Raw genomic sequence first — 24,695 nt, 5'->3', positions numbered from 1 at the left:
GGTACCTAACGATGTAAACAAAACAAAAAATTGAAAATACACGTATTTGGCAATGTTGTTCTGTTTCTCCATTTATAAAGTTGTGCTCAGAGAGAGAAAGCTTTGGCGCCTAACCTGCACAAAAACACTCCAAATACTTTTTTATTGGAATGTTGTTTCGTTTCTTCATGTAAGGGACTTCCTATGCATTTTCGAGTTTTGGTGCCTAAGAATGAGCTAAAGCCTCAAATTACACGTTTTTTTTGGTAATCTATTTCTCATTATAGAGTGTTATTAAAGTTTTTTTTTCGAATTTTGGTAGTTAAGAAGCTCAAAAACTCTCATAATACACTTTGCATGCATTTTTACTTCATTTTACGTAGCAAGCTCAACCACACTTCTAATAGTTGCTTTTGGTTAGGTTATTTTGTTTTACCACAAAGCGTTTTTGCATGTGTTTTTGGTTTTGGTAAGTAGCTCAAAACACTTAAAAGAGACGTTTTTTTGTAATATTTTCTTCTCGCATATATTGTGTTTTCAATGCTTTCTAGCGTTTTGGTACCTAACACGTTCATATACACTCAAAAGACACCTTACTGGAAATGTCGTTTTCTTTTTTCCATATATAGGATACTTTGCATGCATTTTGGCGTGTGAAATACACACAAAATTTCACGTTTTTTTTTTTATTTAATTTTTTTTTTGTTATCGAAATACATATATAATGCTCTTCCTGCATTTTAGCGTTCCGGAACCTATGAAGTTCATAAACATCTATAATACACGTTTCTCTTTATTTCTTTTCTTTTTCCGCATATATAGTACTTAACATGCATTTTGTCGCTTTTCTATGTAACAAGCTGAAAAACTCCAAATACTTGTCATTGGTAATGTTAATCTGTTTTTCCATAAAAAGTGTTTTGTATGTGCTTTAGCTTTCTGATATCCTCAAAAACACTCAAAAGACAAATTTTTCCTTTTTTTCTTTGCATTCCCATATAAGGTGATTTCTATGATTTCTTTTTACTTTTTTATGGCTCACACTAAAAAAAAAAAACTCACAAAACACGTTTCTGGGATTTTTCGTTCTTTCCCCATATAGGGCATGAATTTCGTCGTTTTGGTACTTACTGATGTGAAAATCACTCAAAATACACGTTTTCTGGTAATGTTGATCTGTTTCTCAATGTAGAGCTTCCCTTACTTCTTATGTTTTTATATTCTAAAAAAAATAAAAAATAATAATGATAATAATAATAATAATAATCCCTTAGTTTAGATTTATGTCACTTGAAATTATCAGGCCCTAAATTTTCATTCACTCCAAAACTCACTCCATGCACACCTGGCTCCCCAGTGTCATCTGAGCATCGGAAGCAGAAATATAGTAAACCATAAAAAAAATAAATAAATAAAAATATAATAATAATAATAACAATTAAAATAATAATAATAATAATAATGATAATAATAATAATAATAATAATAATAATAATAATAATAATAATAATAAATAACTTTCCTTGATGTCATCTTCATAACTTGGATCATCCAAATTATTATCCTTTTTTCTCATACAATTCTTCATCTAGTGTAATTGTTCTCTCGTTTTTCTCCCTCACGCTGGCAATCTGAAGCGGTGAAGTTTGATTAACGTTTGATTAACTTAATAAGTATTAACACCACAGCAAGCAAGGAAGGAAGGAAGGAGAGAGAGAGAGAGAGAGAGAGAGAGAGAGAGAGAGAGAGAGAGAGAGAGAGAGAGAGAGAGTTTAAAAAAATGCAATTGAATTAAGGAAGGAGAGAAGAGCGAGTGAGTTAAAAATACGAAAAAGGAAGAAACGAAGAAAAGAAGAAAGGAAAGAAGAGCGAGTGGTAGTTAATAAAAAAAACACGCGAGAAAGTAAGAAATAAAGGAAAGTAAGGATTGAAGGAAGAAAGACCAAGTGAGTGTTAGAAAATGAGTGACAGAAGGAAGAAAGAGTGTGTAAAGGATTAAAGTAAGCGAGTAAAAGAAGGAGGGAAGCAACAAAGGAAGGAAGGAAGGAGTGAAGGAAGTTAGGAAGGAAGGAGAGGAACATAGCCTTTTAAAAGTTTGACAGAAATCTCAAACCAAGAGGAAGGAGGAGAGAGAGAGAGAGAGAGAGAGAGAGAGAGAGAGAGAGAGAGAGAGAGAGAGAGAGAGAGAGAGAGAGAGAGAGAGAGAGAGAGAGAGAGAGAGAGAGAGAGAGAGAGAGAGAGAGAGAGAGAGAGAGAGAGAGAGAGAGAGAGAGAGAGAGGAGAGAGAGAGAGAGAGAAAGGAGGTTTCAAATCCGCTTGTTTGGAGTGAAGAGGAAAGAAAAAAAGGGGAAGGAAGGTGGAGACGTGAGATTTCCTTCTCTGAGTGAGGGAAGAGGAGAGGAAGCAAAGTGAAAGAAGGAATGGATCTCATATATAATAAAGGAAGAATGGGGAAAGAGAGGGAGGAAGTACTAGAGATATATGAATGAGGATATAGATTAAGAAAGGAAGGGAGGGAAGGAAGAGGGAGGAAGGAAGGAGGTAGGTAAGAAATGAAAGTCAGAGAGAGAGAGAGAGAGAGAGAGAGAGAGAGAGAGTGATACCGGGCCAGGTGGTTGTCCTGGTTCCTGTCAATTCCAACATGTTACCAGTAGTGTTATGCGATGACTGTATCTAAAAATCACATATAATATCGTCCAAGATTTATTTATTTCTAACTCGCCTCAAATGCGCACTGTAGACAAGCTGAAGTCATTGCCCTAAATAAATCATTGCTATTATGAGAGACACAGGGATACGCAGGGCACTCAGAGGTACAACCTCGTGTCGCCTCACTGATGAACCGATTTTCTCTCTCGCGTCAACCAACACCACTTCTCATGTACTGACGACGATTTAATATTCATCGCAAAATTCAATCTCGATTCGGAAACTTACCATCCAAAATTCGTTCCGGTTCGTGGAGGACAGGGGGAGCGTACTGGAGGGGAGGGTGGCTGTCTGGTTCCACCCGGGGCCCAGGGCGGGGATCGGGCAGCAAGTCCCGCTCCTCCTTTACCTCCTTATTAAGATATGATCGTCCACTTCCAGCCCCTCACAACCAACAAGAGGACATCGTTAACACTACGCACCAACCACTAGATACTGCCACCACTGGGGCCCTGATGGGGAGATACGGGCTCCTCCTTCCGTGACAGTGTCTGGTGAATTGTGTGTAGTAGTTCATCAAAATTGGCGTTCAGGACCTAACTACAAAGGAGTAAATTGGCCTCCATCATGCCCCAGACACTGACATGCGAGGGACCTCTTTTGGGGAGAAGAGTGCGCCTTCCATGGCAGTGACTGGTGAGTTTGTCAAAATTGTCTTTCTGATGACCTCTTTTTCAGTGTGAGGGGCTGGAGGGTTGCAGCGCCACTGTCCCCACACTTCGTGAAAACTCGCTTCGTTTAATGCGATTCCCGCGTCGTCATCGTAAAACTCGCTTCGTTTAATGTAATTCCTGCGTCGTCATCGTGAAATTCGCTTCGTTTAATGTGATTCCCGCGTCGTTATCGTGAAACTCGCTTCGTTATCGTGAAAATCGCATCGTTATCGTGAAAATCGCTTCGTTTAATGTCATTACCGCGTCGTTATCGTGAAAATTGCTTCGTTATCGTGAAAACCGCATCGTTATTATGAAACTCGCTTCGTTTAAATTGATTCCTGCGTCATATTGAAAATTGCATCGTTATCGTGAAAACTGCATCGTTATCGTGAAATCCGCTTCGTTATCGTGAAAATCGCATCGTTATCGGCACCGGCATCGTTTTTTTTTTATTTATTTATTTATTTTAATCTATTTACTCATTTACCTTTCTATTACTTTATTTTCTATATTTATTTATATTTATTTATTTCCTTTTCCTTTTATTCATTTATTTTGGTTAACGGGAAACCTCAACCTGCAGCTGACAGACATTTTGGGCAACATGACACGGTGATAAATACTCAAAAGACACATTTCTGATAAAGTCGTTTGTTTGCGTTTTTGTACGTAACAAACAAAAAACACTCAAACTTTTTTTTTTTTATAATGTTATCTTATTTTTCCATAAAGGGTATTTTGCAAGTGTTTTATTGTTTTGGTACGTATGCTGTTCAAAAACATAAAAAAAAACCGTTTTCCTTAATGTTTTTTTGTATTTCCATATAGATCGATTTCCATGCTTTTTAACGTTTTGCTGCATATCATGCTCTTAAACACTGAAAATACATGTTTCTGGAAATTTCCTTTCCTTTCTACATATAGTGTGCTTTGCAAGCATTTTTCCTTTTGGTACTTCAGAATGTGAAATACACTCAAAATACACGTTTTTGTAATGTTGCTCAGTTTTTCGACATAAAGTGCTAATCATTTTTCGTTTTCATACCTAAAAAGTTAAAAAAATACATATAATTCACGTTTCTCGTCATGTCATTTCACTGCATGCATAATTCATGCACTCATAATTCTTGTTTTTGGCACTGTTTTTTTTTTTTTTTGCAAAAAGTGTGTTTTGCATGCGTTTTATCGTTTTGGTACGTAGGAAGTTGTAAAACACTAAAAAGATTTTTTTTTATTGTTTTGTTTTCCTATACAAGCTAAATTTCATTTTTTTTATTTCCTTTTCTTTTTTTTGTGCCTCACGCTCTCAAAAACAAAGAAGAAAACATTTCTGGTAATGTCGTTTTGTTTCCAATATGTTCTTCCATAAAGCAAAATACTTTACAAGGATTTTGCGCTTTGGTATCTAACAATGTGAAAACTACTGAAAACACACATTTTTCGTTATGTTGTTCTGTTTCTCCATGTGGTGTGTTATTAATGCGTTAAAGCGTTTAAGCATCTAAGAACCTCAAGAACACTCATAATACACGTTTCTCGTTATGACTTTTCTTCATATTGTGTATGTTCTATGTATTTTGGCGTTTTCTTTAAGTAAAAAGATAAAAGATATCCAAAATACTTGTTTTTTGGCAGTGTCATTCCTTTTCTGTATAAAAAGTGCTTTACCGGCGTTTTTGTGTTTTTTGTATGCAAGTAGCTAAAGAAAGTTTTTGGTAATCTTTTCTTTTCCCATATAGAATGCTTCCCATGATTTTTTTTGCATTTTCATGCCTATCATGCTTTTCTTGCTGATTGGCGTTATAGCTACTAAAGGTGTGAGAAAAAAAAAACAACACAAACGTTTTAAAAAATGTTTTTTTTTTCCGTATAGAGTGTTATTCATACGTTTTAGTGTATTGGTGTGTAAGAAGCTCAAGAACACTCACAATACACGTTTCTTCCAGTGTCTTTTTGTTTCCAATATAGGATACTTTCCATGTATTTTTGACTGCAGATTTTTTTTTTTTTTTCAGAATACTTCTTTTTTGTAATGTTGTTCTGTTTCTCTATATACAGTGGTATTAACGCTTTTTCGCATTTTGGTTCTCGTAATGTCTTTTTGTTTTACTACATAGAGCACATAACTCTATAAATCCATTGCATATTTTCCATGCATTTTAGCATTTTTGTACATAAGTAGTTAAAAAATACTAAAAAGACACGTTTACCGTAATATATTCTTTTCTCATATAGGGTGATTTCCATGCTTTTTAGCATTGTCTTACCTAACAGGCTCAGAATCACTTAAAAAAATATGATTCTGGATTTTTTTTTCTCTCTCTCTCCTCATATAATGCTTTCCATGCATTTTGTCTTTTCGTTACCTAACAATGTGAAATACACTTAAAATACATGCTTTTTGTAATGTTCTCTTTGTCATTAAACAACAATATTCATGCCTTTTTGCGTTTTAGTACTTAAAGATTCTCAAGAAAAAAAAATCTCATAATGTCCTTTCGGTTCCCTATATAGGGTAGTTTACATGCATTTTGGTTTTTCTCTATGTAACAAGCTCAATAACACTCAAAATATTTGTTTTTTGGTTATGTTTTGGTACGTAAGCTAAAAAAAAAAAAAACTCAAAACACACATTTTTGTTGATGTTGTTTTTAATCTCATATACGATGCGTTTTATGCTTTTCAGCGTTTGCTGTCTAGCATGCAAAAAAAATAAATAAATAAATAAATAAATAAACAAATAAAAATAAAAATAAAAATATACATTTCTTATAATGACATCTCGTTTCCAAATGCATTTTGGCGTTTTCATATCTAACAATATGAAAGACTTTCAAAATGCACGTTTTTGGTAATGATCTGTTTCTCCACACAGAATGCTGTTAACGTGTTTTTGCATTTTGGTACCTAAGAAGTTCGAAAACACTAATAATACACTTATCTCGATATGTGTTTACGTTTCTCCATATAAGCTATTTTGCATTAATTTTTGCATTTATTGTAAATTACAAGCTAGAAAACAGGCATGATACATTTATTTCTTAATATCATTCTTATTCTTCTTAAAGGGAGTTTTGCATGCGCTTTAGTGTTTTGGTACCTCAGAAGCTCAAAACCTCTCATAATACACCTCCCTCTTAATGTACTTCTCTTTCCAAATATAATGTACTTTGTATGCATTTTCGGCGTTTTTATACGTAACAAGCTCAATAGCAGTCAAAATACTTGTTTTGATAATGTTTTCCTTTTCTTTATCCATAAAATGTGTTTTGCATGAGTTTTTAGCGTTTTGGTACGTAAGAAAATCAATAACACTCAAAGTGCACGGTTTCCATGTTATTATTATTTTTTTTTATCCCTATATACGGTGATTTAAATGCTTTTTTTTTGCATTTTTGTGCCTAATACTCCAAAAAAAAAAAAAATTCCCATGCGTATTGGAATATTGGTACCTAAAATATGAATAAAAAAAAACACTCAAAATATACGTTTATCTAATTTTTGTTCTGTTTCTCGATATAGAGTGCTATTTATGCGTTTAAGCGTTATGATACCTTAGAAGCTCAGAAATTTTCATAATACTCGTTTCTCCTAATGTCTTTTATATCCCGATATGGAGAACTTAGCATGCATTTGGGTGTTTTTTTACGTAACAAGCTAAAAAAAAAAAAAATAAATTTTTTTCGTGATTTTATTTTGTTTTTACATAAAGAGCTCTTTTCGTGCGTTTTACCCTTTTGGTAAGTGTGTAACTCAAGAACAATGAAAAAGACATTTCTTGCAAAGAAACACTCAAAACACGTTTTTTTTTTTTTTGGGGGGGGGGGAAATATCTTTTATTTTTCCAATATATGCTGTTTTACATGCATTTCTTCAGTTTGGTACCTAACAATAAAAAAAAAAAACAGAATATACACGTTTATGGTAATTTCCGTTTCTCTATACAGAGTGCTATTAAAGCGTGTTTTGCGTAATATTTTTTCGTTATTCCATAATTTGCATTTATTTTTGGCGTTTTCCTGTGTAGCAATGTGAATAGCGCTCAAAACAAATGTTTTCCGTACTGATACATTGTTAGAGCGCTATTCGCGCGTTTTAGCGTTTTGTTAACTAAGGAGGTCAATAATATTCATAATATTCATAATATTCGATAATATCGTTTTGTTCCATTATATAGTGTACTTTGCCTGCCTTTTGCTGCTTTTGTTCCTAACAAGCTCAAAAACACTCATAGTACACTTTATGTTATTTTGTTTCTCTACAATGGGTGTTTTTTGTATGCGTTCTATGGTTTTGGTACGTAAGATGCTAAAAAACACACAAAATATTTGTTTTTGTTAATGTTGTATTATATTCCAATATAGGGTGTTTTCTATGCATTTTAGACTTTTGGTGCCTAAAACGCTCAAACAATAAAAGACACGTTTCTGGTAATGGCATTCCGTTTCCTCATATAGAGAGATTTGCATTTATTTTCGTGTTTCGGTACCAAGATATGTGAAAAAGTCTCAAAATACACATTTTTATTAAAGTCGTTTTCTTTCTCTTTGTTCATAAAAGGTGTTTTAAAAGCGTTTTAACGTTTTGATAATAAAGAAACTTAAGACACTAAAAACATGTTTTTGCTAATGTTGCTTTGTAATTCCATATAGGGTGACTTCCATGTTTTATAGCGTTTTGGTGCCTAAAACGATGAAATCAGTGAAAAGGCATGTTTCTGGTAATGTCATTCTGTTTCCCTATAGAAAGAACTTCTTTTTTATGCATTTTGGTGTGTTGGTGCCTTACAATGACAAAATCACTCGATACACACGTTTTTAATAATGTTCTGTGTGCTATTTACGCGTTTTAGCGTTATTGTTACATAAGTTCACGTTTCTGGTAATTAAGTTTTTTTTCACCATATAGGGTATTTTGCCTGCAGTTTGCCGTTTTTCTTTCTAACAAGCTCAAAATTAATCAAAATATATATTTTTGGTAATGTTATTCTGTTTTTCCATAATGGGTGTTTTGCCTGCGTTTTATCGGTTTCATACTTAAGAAGCTCAAAAACACCAAAAAACACGAGTTTTTTGGAATTGTTGTTTACCTATAGAGTTCTATTCATGGGTTTTTGAGTTCTGATACCTAAGAGGCTCAAAAAGTAAAAAAAAATACCCGTTTCTGGAAGTATCATTTTATTTCACATGATTTTTAGCATTTTGGTACCTAACACGATCAAAAGCATTTAAAACACACATTTCTGGTAATGTTGCGTTTCCCCCTATAGAGTGATTTTCTTACATTTTTGCGTTTTTGTACGTAACAATGTGAAAAATACTGAAAGTACACGTTTTGGGTAATGTTCTTATGTTTCTCCATATAGACTGCTATTCACGCAATTTTCCGTTTCGTTAGCTAAGAAGCTCAAAAACACTTGTTACACACGTGTTTCAGAAAAATCCCTTTGTTTCCCCATATAGAGAGATTTGCATGCATTTAGGAGTTTTTTGTATCTAACGAGCTCAAATAATACTCGTTTTTGGTAACATTGTTCTGTTTTTTTTTTATTTTTCTTATTTTCAAATCACATGCTTTGCATGCATTTTCGTGTTTTTGAACATAAGGCGAAAACACTAAAAAACTCACTTTTTTTTGGTAATGTTGTTCTGTTTCTCTATATAAAGTTTTTTTTTTTTTGTTTTATGTGTTTCATTGTTCTGGTACCTAAGAAGCTCAGGAACTGTCATTATACACGTTTTTTTTTTTTTTTTATGTAGCAAGGACACTGGTCAAGGGCAACAAAAATCCAATAAAAAAATAATGCCCACTGAAATGCCAGTCCCACAAAAGGGTCAAAGCAGTGGTCAAAAATTGATGAATAAGTGTCTTGAAACCACCCTTTTGAAGGATTTCAAGTCATAGGAAGGTGAAAATACAGAAGCAGGCAGGAAGTTCCAGAGTTTACCAGAGAAAGGAATGAATGATTGAGAATACTGGTTAACTCTTGTGTCAGAGAGGTGGACAGAATAGGGGTAAGAGAAAGAAGAAAGTCTTGTGCAGCGAGGCCGCGGAAGGAGGGGAGGCATGCAGTTAGCAAGATCAGAAGAGCAGTTAGCATGAAAATAGCAGTAGAAGACAGCTAGATATGCAACATTGCGGCGGTGAGAGAGAGGCTGAAGACAGTCAGTTAGAGGAGAGGAGAGGAGTTGATGAGACGAAAAGCTTTTGATTCCACCCTGTCTAGAAGAGCAGTATGAGTGGAACCCCCCCCAGACATGTGAAGCATACTCCATACATGGACGAATAAGGCCCTTGTACAGAGTTAACACTGGGAGGGTGAGAAAAACTGGCGGAGACGTCTCAGAACACTTAACTTCATAGAAGCTGTTTTAGCTAGAGATGAGATGTGAAGTTTCCAGTTCAGATTATAAGTAAAGGACAGACCGAGGATGTTCACTGTAGAAGAGGGGGACAGTTGAGCGTCATTGAAGAAGAGGGGATATTTCTCTGGAAGGTTGTGTTGAGTTGATAGATGGAGGAATTGCGTTTTTGAGGCATTGAACAATACCAAGTTTGCTCTGCTCCAATCATAAATTTTAGAAAGACCAGAAGTCAAGCGTTCTGTGGCTTCCTTGCGTGATATGTTTACCTCCTGAAGGGTTGGACGTCTATGAAAAGACGTGGAAAAGCGCAGTGTGGTATCATCAGCGTAGGAGTGGATAGGACAAGAAGTTTGGTTTAGAAGATCATTAATGAATAATAAGAAGAGAGTGGGTGACAGGACAGAACCCTGAGGAACACCACTGTTAATAGATTTAGGAGAAGAACAGTGACCGTCTACCACAGCAGCAATAGAACGGTCAGAAAGGAAACTTGAGATGAAGTTACAGAGAGAAGAATAGAAACCGTTGGAGGGTAGTTTGGAAATGAAAGCTTTGTGCAAGACTCTATTAAAAGCTTTTGATATGTCCAAGGCAATAGCAAAAGTTTCACCAAAATCTTTAAAAGAGGATGACCAAGACTCAGTTAGGAAAGCCAGAAGATCACCAGTAGAGCGGCCTTGACGGAACCCATACTGGCGATCAGATAGAAGGTTATGAAGTGATAGATGTTTAAGAATCTTCCTGTTGAGGATAGATTCAAAACTTTAGATAGTCAGGAAATTAAAGCAATAGGACGGTAGTTTGAGGGATTAGAACGGTCATCCTTTTTAGGAAAAAGTTGAATGTAGGCAAGCTTCCAACAAGAAGGAAAGGTAGATGTTGACAGACAGGGCTGAAAGAGTTTGACTAGGCAAGGTGCAAGCACGGAGGCACAGTTTCGGAGAACAATAGGAGGGACCCCATCAGGTCCATAAGCCTTCAGAGGGTTTAGGCCAGCGAGGGCATGGAAAACATCATTGCGAAGAATTTTAATACGTGGCATGAAGTAGTCAGAGGGTGTAGGAGAGGGAGGAACAATCCCAGAATCGTCCAAAGTATAGTTTTTTGCAAAGGTGTGAGTGATGAGTTCAGCTTTATAAATAGATGTGATAGCAGTGGTGCCATCTGGTTAAAATAGAGGAGGGAAAGAAGAATAAGCAAAGTTATTGGAGATATTTTTGGCTAGATGCCAGAAATCACGAGGGGAGTTAGATCTTGAAAAGTTTTGATATTTTCTGTTAATGAAGCAGTTTTTGGCTAGTCGGAAAACAGACTTGGCATGGTTCCGGGCAGAAATATAAAGTGCATGAGATTCTGGTGATGGAAGGCTTAAGTACCTTTTGTGGGCCACCTCTCTATCATGTATAGCACGAGAACAATCTTTTCGTTTCCCCATATAGGTTATTTATCATGCATTTTGACGTTTTTGTACATAACAAGCTCAAAAACATTCAACATTTGGTAACATTACTCTGCTTCTCCATAAAGGGTGTTTTTCATAAATTTTAGTGATTTAGTACCTAGGTAGCTCAAAGAACTTTATAAGACACATTCTTGGTATTGTTGTTCTATTTTTCTATACAATATTGCTTTCCATGTTTTTTTTTTTTTTTGGTGTTCTGTCATGCACAAATACATTTAAAGATTTTTTTTTTGTTTTTGTAATGTTTTGTTTTCCTATTTAGGGGAGTGCGTGCATTTTGGCGTTTTGGTACCTAACGATGTAAATAAAACAAAAAATTGAAAATACACGTATTTGGCAATGTTGTTCTGTTTCTCCATTTATAAAGTTGTGCTCAGAGAGAGAAAGCTTTGGCGCCTAACCTGCACAAAAACACTCCAAATACTTTTTTATTGGAATGTTGTTTCGTTTCTTCATGTAATGGATTTCCTATGCATTTTCGAGTTTTGGTGCCTAAGAATGAGCTAAAGCCTCAAATTACACGTTTTTTTTGGTAATCTATTTCTCATTATAGAGTGTTATTAAAGTTTTTTTTTCGAATTTTGGTAGTTAAGAAGCTCAGAAACTCTCATAATACACTTTGAATGCATTTTGACTTCATTTTACGTAGCAAGCTCAACCACACTTCTAATAGTTGCTTTTGGTTAGGTTATTTTGTTTTACCACAAAGCGTTTTTGCATGTGTTTTTGGTTTTGGTAAGTAGCTCAAAACACTTAAAAGAGACGTTTTTTTGTAATATTTTCTTCTCGCATATAGGGTGTTTTCAATGCTTTCTAGCGTTTTCGAATCTAACACGTTCATATACACTCAAAAGACACCTTACTGGAAATGTCGTTTTCTTTTTTCCATATATAGGATACTTTGCATGCATTTTGGCGTGTGAAATACACACAAAAATTTCACGTTTTTTTTTTTTTATTGAATTTTTTTTTGTTATCGAAATACATACGAGGTGTGTCATTAAAGTTCCAGGACTGGTGCCACACAAGTTTTATTTCACATCCAGGCTACAAACTATAGGTTATCTCCTTCGAAGTAATCCCCCTGGCACCGCATGCACTTGTCCATCCTTCTCTGCCAGGCTTGCATGCACTGCTGGAAGGATTCTTGCGGGATGCTCCTCAGCTCCGTCGTCACGGCCTTTTTGATGTCGTCCGCATCATCAAAACGGGTCCCCTTCATGACCTCCTTGAGCTTGGGGAAGAGGAAGAAGTCGCACGGAGCGAGGTCAGGTGAGTAGGGCGGTTGCTCCAGCACGGCGATGTTCTTCTTGGCCAAGAACTCTCTGATGCTCAGGGCATTGTGAGCAGGCGCATTGTCGTGGTGAAGCAGCCACGAGTTGCCCTGCCACAACTCCCGCCTCTTCTCGCGCACTGCACGAAGCAGACGCCGCAGTACGAGTATATATATATATATATATATATATATATATATATATATATATATATATATATATATATATATATATATATATATATATATATATATATATATATATATATATATATATATATATATATATATATATATATATATATATATATATATATATATATATATATATATATATATATATATATATATATATATATATATATATATATATATATATATATATATATATATATATATATATCGTTCACTTCCACATATAGGGTGCTTTGCATGTATTTTGGCGCTTTTGTACCTAACAATGAGAAATACACTCAAAATTTACTTTTTTGGTAATGTTGTCCGGTTTCTCCATATAGACTGCTATTCATGCCTTTTAGCGTTTTGGTACCGAAGAAACTCAAAACATTAATAATAAACGTTTTTCGTTAAGTCTTTTCGATTCCACATATAGGGTACTTTACCTGTATTTTGGCGTTTTTCTACGTAACCAGATCAAAAACACTTAAAACATTTTCTTTTTTTTTTGTAAAGTTATTCTCTTTCTCCATAAAGGGTGTTTTACATGCGTTTTAGTGTATTTTTTGCGTAATAAGTTCAAAACACTCAAAAAGAGTCGTTTTTCGTGATGTCTTTTATTCACATATAGGTTAATTTTCATGCTATTTTGCATTTTGGTGCCTACTACGTTCAAAAACCCTAAGAGACACAAATCTTTTAATGTCATTTAATTTCCCCATATATGGGCCTTTGCAAGCTTTTCGGTGTTTTGATACCTGTTAATATTAAAAAAAAAAAAACACTTAAAATACACGTTTTGGATAATATTCATATGTTTCTCTATGTAGTGTACTATTCATGAGTTCTATGATTTTGCTTCTTAACAAGGTGAAAAACTCTCATAATATACGTTTCTCGTAATATCTTTTAGTTTTCCATATAAAGAACTTTGTGTGGATTTTGGCGTTTTTCTACGTAACAAACAAAAAAGAAAAACACTCAAAATACTCTTTTTTGGAAATGTTATTATGTTTTTCCATGCAGTGTGTTTTGTATGCCTTTAAGAGTTTTGTACGCAAAAGTTTAAAAACAGTCAAAAGACTCGTTTTTCGTAATGTGGTTTTGTATCACTTTATTTGGTGAATTACATGCTTTTTTTTTTTTAGAGTTTTGGTGCCTAAAGCGCTGAAAAAGAGTAAATATTGACAGGAAACTTTTTCTGGTGATGTCATTTTTTTTCCTTGCATAGATTTCGGCGTTTTGGTACCTATAATATGAAAAACACTCAAAATACACATTTGCGGTATTTTTCTTCTTCCTCCATATAGAGTGCTATTCATACCTTTAAACATTTTAATACGTAAGAATTTCAAAAACACTCATAAAAATTTTCTCTTGTAATGTCTTTTCGTTTCACCATATAGTGTGCTTTTCATGCATTTTAACTTTTCACTACGTAACAAGCTCAAAAACAATTAATTTATTTGGTTTTGTTAATGTTATTTTGTTTCTGCATAAAGGATATTTTGCATGATATTTTGCGTTTTGGTACGGAGGTAGCTCCAAGACAATGAACAGAAATGTTTTTATATTTTTTTTTTCCTCATTTTGAGTTTTTTCCAATAATTGTTATCATAAACACTCAAAAACCCTTTATTGTATATATCTTTTCCTTACCTAATATTGGATGCTTTGTTTGCATTTTTTTCGTTTTGTTACCTAGCAAAGTGAAATACATTTAAAATGCACATTTTTGGTAATTTTATGCAGTTTCTCTATATAGAGTGCTATTTATGCGTCTTATCGTTTTGGTAACTGAGAAGCTCAAAAACACTATTATCATATGTTTCTCATAAAATCTTTTCCTTTTCCCATATAGAGTATTTTTTGTGCATTCTTATATATATATATATATATATATATATATATATATATATATATATATATATATATATATATATATATATATATATATATATATATATATATATATATATATATATATATATATATATATATACATACTTAAGTACACTCATAATGCTTTTTTATCTTGTAATGCTATTGTGTTTCTCCATGAAGGGTGTTTTACATGCGTTTTAGTGTTTTGGTAGGTAAGTTGCTTAAAAACACTCAAAAGACCCTTTTTTTCTTTTCCCATATAGGGTGTTTTGCATGCTTTTTAGCGTTTTGGTGCCTAACACGCTCATAAACACTCAAAAGACATGTTACTAGAAATATTTATTTTCACAATATAGGGTGCTTTAAATGTATTTTGGCGTTATTGTAACTAACAATGTGAAATATATTCAAAACACACGTTTTTGGTAATGTTTTTTTTTTTTTTTCTGTCTCTCCATTTAGAATGCTATTCATGCGTTTAAATCTTTTTGTAACTAAGAAAACTAAGAACACCCATATTACATGTTTCACGTAATATATTTCCGTTTTCTAATAGGGTACTTTCCATGCATTTTAGTGTTTTTTTTTTTTTTTACTTAACATGCTCAGATACTCTCAAAATACTTTTTATTTTTCTCTTTTTCGTATAGAGTATTATGCTTGCGTTTTAACGTTTTGTTACGTAACTAACTCAAAATACTGCAAAGAGACGTTTTTGATAATGTATTGTTTTCCCATAGAGTTTTCACACAGAGTGTTTTTCATGCTTTTTATTATTTTGGTGCCAAGCACGTTCTTAAGCACTCAAAATACACCTTTTTTTCTGAAAATCTATTTTCCTTTCCCATTATAGGGTGCTTTTCATCATTTTGGCGTTTTGGTACCTAACAAAGTGAAATACATTCAAAATTCATGTTTTTGGTAATGTTCTGTTTCGTACCTAAGCTAAAAAATCTCACATAATACACGTTCCTCGTAATGTTCTTTTCTTTCCCCATATAAGATATTTTCCATACATTTTTGCGTTTTTGTACGTAACAAACTGAAAAACACTAAATTTTTTTTTATAATGTTATCTTTTTTTTCCATAAAGGGTATTTTGCAAGTGTTTTATTGTTTTGGTACGTATGCTGTTCAAAAACATAAAAAAACCCCGTTTTCCTTAATGTTTTTTGTATTCCCATATAGATCGATTTCCATGTTTTTTTTTACGTTTTGGTGCATATCATGCTCTTAAACACTGAAAATACATGTTTCTGGAAATTTCCTTTCCTTTCTACATATAGTGTGCTTTGCAAGGATTTTTCCTTTTGGTACGTCAGAATGTGAAATACACTCAAAATACACGTTTTTGTAATGTTGCTCAGTTTTTCGACATAAAGTGCTAATCATTTTTCGTTTTCATACCTAAAAAGTTTAAAAAATACATATAATTCACGTTTCTCGTCATTTCTTCGTCATGTCATTTCACTGCATGCATATTGGTATTTTTTCTACGTAAAAAAACTCAAAACACTCAAAATTCTTGTTTTTGGCACTGTTTTTTTTTTTTTTTTTTGCATAAAGTGTGTTTTGCATGCGTTTTATCGTTTTGGTACGTAGGAAGTTGTAAAACACTAAAAAGATTTTTTTTAATGTTTTGTTTTTCTATACAAGCTAAATTTTATTTTTTTATTTATTTATTTATTTTTTTTTTTTGTGCCTCACGCTCTCAAAAACAATGAAGAAAACATTTCTGGTAATGTCGTTTTGTTTCCCATATGTTCCCTCATAAAGCAAAATGCTTTACAAGCATTTTGCGCTTTGGTATCTAACATTGTGAGAACTACTGAAAACACACATTTTTCGTTATGTTGTTCTGTTTCTCCATGTGGTGTGTTATTCATGCGTTAAACCGTTTTGGCACCTAAGAACCTCAAGAACACTCATAATATACGTTTCTCGTTATGACTTTTCTTCATATTGTGTATGTTCTATGTATTTTGGCGTTTTCTTTAAGTAAAAAGATAAAAGATACTCAAAATACTTGTTTTTTGGCAATGTCATTCCTTTTCTGTATAAAGAATGTTTTACAGGCGTTTTTGTGTTTTTGGTATGCAAGTAAATAAAAAGAGCACTAAAAAAAAAACACGTTTTTGGTAATCTTTTTTTTTTCCCATATAGAATGCTTCCCATGATTTTTTGCATTTTCATGCCTATCATGCTTTGCATGCTGATTGGCGTTATAGCTACTAAAGGTGTGAGAAAAAAAAAAAACACAAACGTTTTAAATAATGTTTTTTTTTCCGTATAGAGTGCTATTCAAACGTTTTAGTGTATTGGTGTGTTAGAAGCTCAAGAACACTCACAATACACGTTTCTTCCAGTGTCTTTTTGTTTCCAATATAGGATACTTTCCATGTATTTTTGCATGCTCATTTTTTTTTTTTTAGAATTCTTCTTTTTTGTAATGTTGTTCTGTTTATCTATATACAGTGGTATTAACGCGTTTTCGCATTTTGGTTCTCGTAATGTCTTTTTGTTTTACTACATAGAGTACTTAACTTTATAAATCCATTGCATATTTTCCATGCATTTTAGCATTTTTGTACGTAAGTAGTTAAAAAATACTAAAAAGACACGTTTACCGTAATGTTTTCTTCTCTCATATAGGGTGATTTCCATGCTTTTTAGCATTCTCTTACCTAACAGGGTCAGAATCATTTAAAAAGATATGATTCTGGATTTTTTTTTTTCTCTCTCTCTCTCTCCTCATATAATGCTTTCCATGCATTTTGTCTTTTCGTTACCTAACAATGTGAAATACACTTAAAATGCATGCTTTTTGTAATGTTCTCTTTGTCAATAAACAGCAATATTCATGCCTTTTTGCGTTTTAGTACTTAAAGATTCTCAAGAAAAAAAAATCTCATAATGTCCTTTCGGTTCACTATATAGGGTAGTTTACATGCTCAATAACACTCAAAATATTTGTTTTTTTTGGTTATGTTTTGGTACGTAAGCTAAAAAAAAAAAAACACTCAAAAGACACATTTTTGTTGATGTTTTTATTTTCATATACGATGCGTTTTATGCTTTTCAGCGTTTGCTGTCTAGCATGCAAAAAATAAATAAATAAATAAATAAATAAATAATAATAAGAATATACATTTCTTATAATGCCATCTCGTTTCCACATGTATTTTGGCGTTTTCATATATAACAATGTGAAAGACTGTCAAATTGCACGTTTTTGGTAATGACCTGTTTCTCCACACAGAATGCTGTTAACGTGTTTTTTCATTTTGGTACCTAAGAAGTTTGAAAACACTAATAATACACTTATCTCGTTATGTGTTTACGTTTCTCCATATAAGCTATTTTGCATTCATTTTTGCATTTTTTGTAAATTACAAGCTAGAAAACAGGCATAATACATTTATTTCTTAATATCATTCTTATTCTTCTTAAAGGGAGTTTTGCATGCGTTTTAGTGTTTTGGTACCTCAGAAGCTCAAAACCTCTCATAATACACCTCCCTCTTAATGTACTTTTCTTTGCATATATAATGTACTTTGGATGCATTTTCGGCGTTTTTATACGTAACAAGCTCAATAGCAGTCAAAATACTTGTTTTGATAATGTTTTCTTTTTCTTTATCCATAAAATGTGTTTTGCATGAGTTTTTAGCGTTTTGGTACGTAAAAAAATCAATAACACTCAAAGTGCACGGTTTTCATATTATTATTATTTTTTTTTTATCCCTATATACGGTGATTTCCATGCTTTTTTTTTTAGCGTTTTGGTGCCTAATACTCAAAAAAAAAAAAAATCCCATCATAAAAAGCTTTTTCATGCGTATTGGAACATTGGTACCTAAAATATGAATAAAAAAAAAACACTCAAAATATACGTTTATCGTAATGTTGTTCTGTTTCTCGATATAGAGTGCTATTTATGTGTTTAAGCGTTATGGTACCTTAGAAGCTCAGTGAATTTTCATAATACTCGTTTCTCCTAATGTCTTTTATATCCCGATACGGAATACTTAGCATGTATTTGGGTGTTTTTTTACGTAACAAGCTGAAAAAAAAAAAAAAAATATATATATATATATATATATATATATATATATATATATATATATATATATATATATATATATATATATATATATATATATATATATATATATATATATATATATATATATATATATATATATATATATATTTTTTTTTTTTCATGATTTTATTTTGTTTCTACATAAAGAGCTCTTTTCGTTTGTTTTACCCTTTTGGTAAGGGTGTAGCTCAAGAACAATGAAAAAGACATTTCTTGCAAAGAAACACTAAAAACACGTTTTTTTTTTTTTTTTTCGGTGGGGGGGAAATATCTTTTATTTTCGCAATATATGCTGCTTTACATGCATTTCGTCAGTTTGGTACCTAACAATTAAAGAAAAAAACAGAATATACACGTTTATGGTAATTTCCGTTTCTCTATACAGAGTGCTATTAAAGCGTGTTTTGGTTTTGTTACCACAAAGCTGAGAAACACCTACAATAAACGTTTCTTGTAATGTCTTTTCGTTATTCCATACTTTGCATGAATTTTGGCGTATTCCTATATAGCAATGTGAATAACTCAAAAGCTGAAAATCACTTACAATAAACGTTTTTGTAATATTTTTTCGTTATTCCATAATTTGCATGCATTTTTGGCGTTTTCCTGTGTAGGAATGTGAATACCACTCAAAACAAATGTTTTTCGTACTGATACATTGTTAGAGCGCTATTCGCGCGTTTTAGCGTTTTGTTAACTAAGGAGGTCAATAATATTCATAATATTCATAATATTCGATAATATCGTTTTGTTCCATTATATAGTGTACTTTGCCTGCATTTTGCTGCTTTTGTTCCTAACAAGCTCAAAAACACTCATAGTACACTTTATTTTATGTTATTTTGTTTCTCTACAATGGGTGTTTTGTATGCGTTCTATGGTTTTGGTACATAAGATGCTAAAAAACACACAAAATATTTGTTTTTGTTAATATTGTATTGTATTCCAATATAGGGTGCTTTCTATGCATTTTAGACTTTTGGTGCCTAAAACGCTCAAACAATAAAAGACACGTTTCTGGTAATGGCATTCCGTTTCCTCATATAGAGAGATTTCCATGTATTTTCGTGTTTCGGTACCAAGATATGTGAAAAAGTCTCAAAATACACATTTTTAGTAATGTTCATAAAAGGTGTTTTAAAAGCGTTTTAACGTTTTGATAATAAAGAAACTTAAGACACTAAAAACATGTTTTTGCTAATGTTGCTTTGTAATTCCATATAGGGTGATTTCCATGCTTTATAGCGTTTTGGTGCCTAAAACGATGAAATCAGTGAAAAGGCATGTTTCTGGTAATGTCATTCTGTTTCCCTATAGAAAGAACTTCTTTTTTTATGCATTTTGGGATTTTGGTGCCTTACAATGACAAAATCAATCGATACACACGTTTATAATAATGTTCTGTGTGCTATTTACGCGTTTTAGCGTTTTTGTTAGATAAGTTCACGTTTCTGGTAATTAAGTTTTGTTTCACCATATGGGGTATTTTGCATACAGTTTGCCGTATTTCTTTCTAACAAACTCAAAATTACTCAAAATATACATTATTGGTAATGTTATTCTGTTTTTTTGGAATTGTTGTTTACATATAGAGTGCTATTCATGGGTTTTTGAGTTCTGATACCTAAGAGGCTCAAAAAGTAAAAACTTGTTTTTGGGATAGTTATACTGTTTTTCCATGAAAAATTTTTCTGGAAGCGTTTCAGCGTTTTGGTACTTATGTAGCTCAAAAAAAAAAAAAAATGAAAAGATAGGTTTTTTGGTAATGTTGCTTTGTTTTCCTATATAGGGAGCTTTCCATGCTTTATTAATTTGTGCCTAGCAAGCTCATAAACACTTCAGAAACACGTTTCGGGAAATATCGTTTCCCTTCCTCATATACAAATGTTTTGCGTACATTTTGGCGATTGGGTACCTAACAGTGTGAAAATAAACTTTTTTCGTAATATTTTTTCTTTCTCCATATAGAGTATTATTCATACGTTTTTCCATTGTGGTACCTAAGAATCTTAAAAATTCTTATAGCAATCATTTCTAGTAATGTCTTTTCATTCCCTCATATAAAGTACTTTCCATATATGTTGGCGTTTATGTAGGTAATAAACTGAAAAACACTCACAATATTTGTTTTTTGGTAATAAAAAGTGTTTTCATGTTTTATATTTTTTCTTTTAGCATTTTGGTACCTAAGTAGCTGAAAACACTCAAAAGACACGTTTTTTGTAATGTTATTTTGTAATCCCATATACGATGCTTTCCATATTTTTTTTGCGTTTTGGTGCCTAACACGCTCATAAACTCATAAAAGATATATTTTTAGAAATCTCGTTTCCTTTACCCATGCCTAACACATACACATTTTTAGTAATATTATTTTGTTTCTCTATATAGAGTGCTATTCATGCGTTTTAGCATTATGATACCTAAGAAGCTCAAAAACTCTTATAATACACGCTTATCGTAATGTTCCTTCGTTTCCCCGTATAGATTACTTCCCTTGGATTTTGGCGTTTTTTACGACAAAGATAAAAAAAAAAAACATGCTTGTTTCTTGTAATGCTCTTGTATTTTTCCATAAAGGGCGTTTTGGATTTTTTAAGCTTTTTGGAAATAGGTGAGAAGACACAATTTTGGTAGTGTTGTCTTGTGTTCCTATAGACGGTGATTTTTTTGCTTTTAAGTGTTTTATTATCTAATACGCACATCAGTACTCAAAACACACGTTTCTGGAAATGTTTCCTTTCCCCATATTGAATGTTTGCTTTTTTTTTTTTTATGGATTTTTGCGTGTGAAATACCTTCAAAATACTCTTTTTAGTAATATTGTTCTGTTTTTCCGTATAGAGTGCTATTCATGCTTTTTTTTTCGGTACCTAAGAAGCTCAAAACACTCATAATACACGTTTCTCGTAGTGTTTTTTTTTTCATTTCTTCATATAGGGTGCTTTTCATTCATTTTGACGTTTTTCTACGTAATAAGCTAAAAAATTCTCAAAATATTTGATTTTAGTAATGTTATTCTGTTTCTTCAAAGAAAAAAAAAATCCGTTATGCATACGTTTTACCGTTTTGGTACTTTATGTAGCTGAAAAACTCTCATAAGACACGTTTTTGGTAATACTGATTTTTTTTTTTCCCGTATTGGGAGCTTTCTATGTATTTTAACGTTTTGGTGCCTAACAATTTCATAAACACATAATCCTAAAGATATATTCCTGTCTTTTCATTTTTTATTAGTGGGTACTTTACGTGCATTTTGGCGTTTTGGTATTTAAAAATGTGAAAAAAAAAAACACTCAAAACAAATTTCTGTTTCTCCATATAGATTGCAATTCACGCGTTTCAGCGTTTTGTTACATAAGGTCAAAAACACTCATGATACACATTTCTCATAATGCTTTTTTGTTTCTCTAAATGAGGTACTTTCCATGCAATTTGGCTTAAAAACACGTAAAATACACGATTTTTGTAGTCAATGCTTTCAATAAATAGCGTTTTAAATACGTATTATCGTTTTGGTACATAAATAGCTTAATAACCCTGTTTTCTTACGTAATAAGTTAAAAACACGATTTTCGTAGAGTCATTGTGTTTTTTCAATAAATGGCGCTTTCCATACGTATTATCGTGTTGGAATATAAATTCTTCTTACGTAACAAGTTAAAAACATTAAAATACACTTTCCTCGTAATGTCTTTTAGTATCCCCTTATATGATACTTTGCAAACATTTAGTATTTTCTACGTAAAAAAAAAAAAACTAAAAATACTGAAAATACTTGTTTCTGGTAAAGTTATTCTATTTTTCCGTAAAAGGTGTTTTCCATGCATTTTAGTGTTTTGATACGCAAGACGCTCAAAAACGCTAAAAAGAGACGTTTTTGTTAATGTTGTTTGGTTTTCCCATATAGGGTGCTTTCCATACTTTTCTAGAGTTTTTGTGACTACGATATTCATAAGCATAAGGCACGTTTCTAGGAATCTATTTTTGATACGTAAGTAGCTCAAAAAGCTAAAAAGAGACGTTTTTTGGTAATGTTTCGTTTTCCATATAAAGTCCATTCCGTGATTTTTAGCATTTTGATGGGTAACACTCTCAGAAAAAAACAAAAGACTTGTCGTTTCCTTTCCACAAATAGGTTGCTTTCCATTGATTTTAGCGTTTTGGTGTCTAGCAGTGTGAAAAACAATTCCCCATACATGTATAAGTGCATTTGAATACATTATGGCGTTTTGGTACCCAGCAAAATACACTTTATAGTAATATTTTAATGTTCCTCTATATACAGTGCTTTCAGCGCCTTTTCACAATTTGGTAACTAAGAAGCTCAAAAACGCTCATAAGACGTTTCTCGCAATGTCTTTTCGTTTCCCATTTAGGATACTTTAAATGCATTTGGGCTTTTCTTGATAACGAGATAAAAAATACTTAAAATACTTATTTTTGGTAACAATATTCTGTTTCTTGATAAAATGAGGTTTTGCATGCGTTTTTAGCCTTTTGGTACATAAGAAGTTCAAAAACACTCAAAAGACACGTTTTTTGTAATTTTTTGTATTCCCATATACCGTCATTTATGTCTTTTAGCGTTTTGGTGCTTCATACGCTTAAAAAAACACTCAAAAGACACGTTTCTAGTAATGTCGATTCGTTTGTCCATATAGTGATCTTTGTAAATATTTTGACGAATTGGTTTTTAACAATATGAAAACACTCGAAACAGATTTTTTTTATGTTGTTCTGTTTTTCCATATAGAGTGGTATTAATTTGTTTTTGCGTTTTGGTATCTAAGAAGCTTAAAAAACAATCATTATAAACGTTTCTCGTAATGTCTTTTCGACTCCCCATTAAACGTACTTAGCATGCATTTTCTCGATCTTCTACATAAGAAGCTCAAGAGCACTCAAAAAAAAAAAAAACTTATTTTTGGTAATGTTATTCTGTTTCTTTTGTAAATGGTGTTTTCCATGGATTTTCCTTTTTTCGTATGCAAAAAGTTCAAAACACTTAACAGACGCGTTTTTCTTTATAGGGTGATTTCCAGGCTTTTTAGCGTTTTAGTGCCTAACATGCTAAAAAACAATCAAAAGACACATTTCTGGGAATTTCGTTTCATTTGACCATATATATAGCTCTGCATACATTTCGGCGATTTGATACCTAGTAAAATGAAAACATTCAAAATACATTATTTTGGTAATGTTTTGTTTCTTCATTTAGAGAGCTATTCGTGCGTTTCAGCAAGATGGTACTTAAGTCGCTCAAAAACTCTTATAATACACGTCTCTCGTAATGTCTTTTCTTTTCCTTATATAGAAAACTTTGCATGCATTTTATTATTTTTCTACGTAACAAGCTCAAAACACTCAAAACACACGTTTCTGGTGAAATTAAACTCATATAGGGAAATAACCCTTATAAGGTTATTTCCATTCTTTTAAGCGTTTGGGTGTCTAACACGCTCAAAAACACTAAAAAGACAACGTTTTTTATAATGTTTTGTTTTCCGATATAAAGGGCTTTCCATGCTTTCCATTCTCAGAAAAAAAGACATGAATCTGTAAATGTTATTTATTTTCCATGAATTTTGGCATTTCCATACCTAACAATGTGAAATACACTCAAAATACATATTTTTTATAATGTTGTTCTGGTTTTTCATTGCATGCGTTTTAGTATTTTGGTACGTAACTAGATTTAATACAGTGAAAGAGGAGTTTTTGGTAATGTTTTGTTTTCCCACAGAGGTGCTTTTTTTTATGCTTTTCGATCGTTTTGGTGCCTAAACACTTTAAAGACGTGCTTTTTTGGGAATGTCTTTATTTTTTTTTCTTAGATAGCAATTTCCTTCATTTTGGCCTTTTGTTCCTAAGAATGTAAAAAAAAAAAAAAATCAAGACCTAAAAGGCTATAAAACACATATTATATATGTTTTTTCGCAATGTTCTTTCATTTCCATGTATTTTTCCGTTTTTGTATGTATCAAGCTCAAAAAACACTCAAACGTTTTCGGTAAAGTTAATGTGATTCTGCATGAACTGTGTATTTTCGTCCGTTTTAGTGTTTCGTTAGTTAAGAGCCTCAA

Source organism: Scylla paramamosain, chromosome 38 (genome assembly GCF_035594125.1).
Source record: "Scylla paramamosain isolate STU-SP2022 chromosome 38, ASM3559412v1, whole genome shotgun sequence".
NCBI classification, from domain to species: Eukaryota; Metazoa; Arthropoda; class Malacostraca; order Decapoda; family Portunidae; genus Scylla; species Scylla paramamosain.
The sequence above is the reverse complement of the archived record's forward strand: the minus strand, read 5'-3'. Positions refer to the sequence as shown.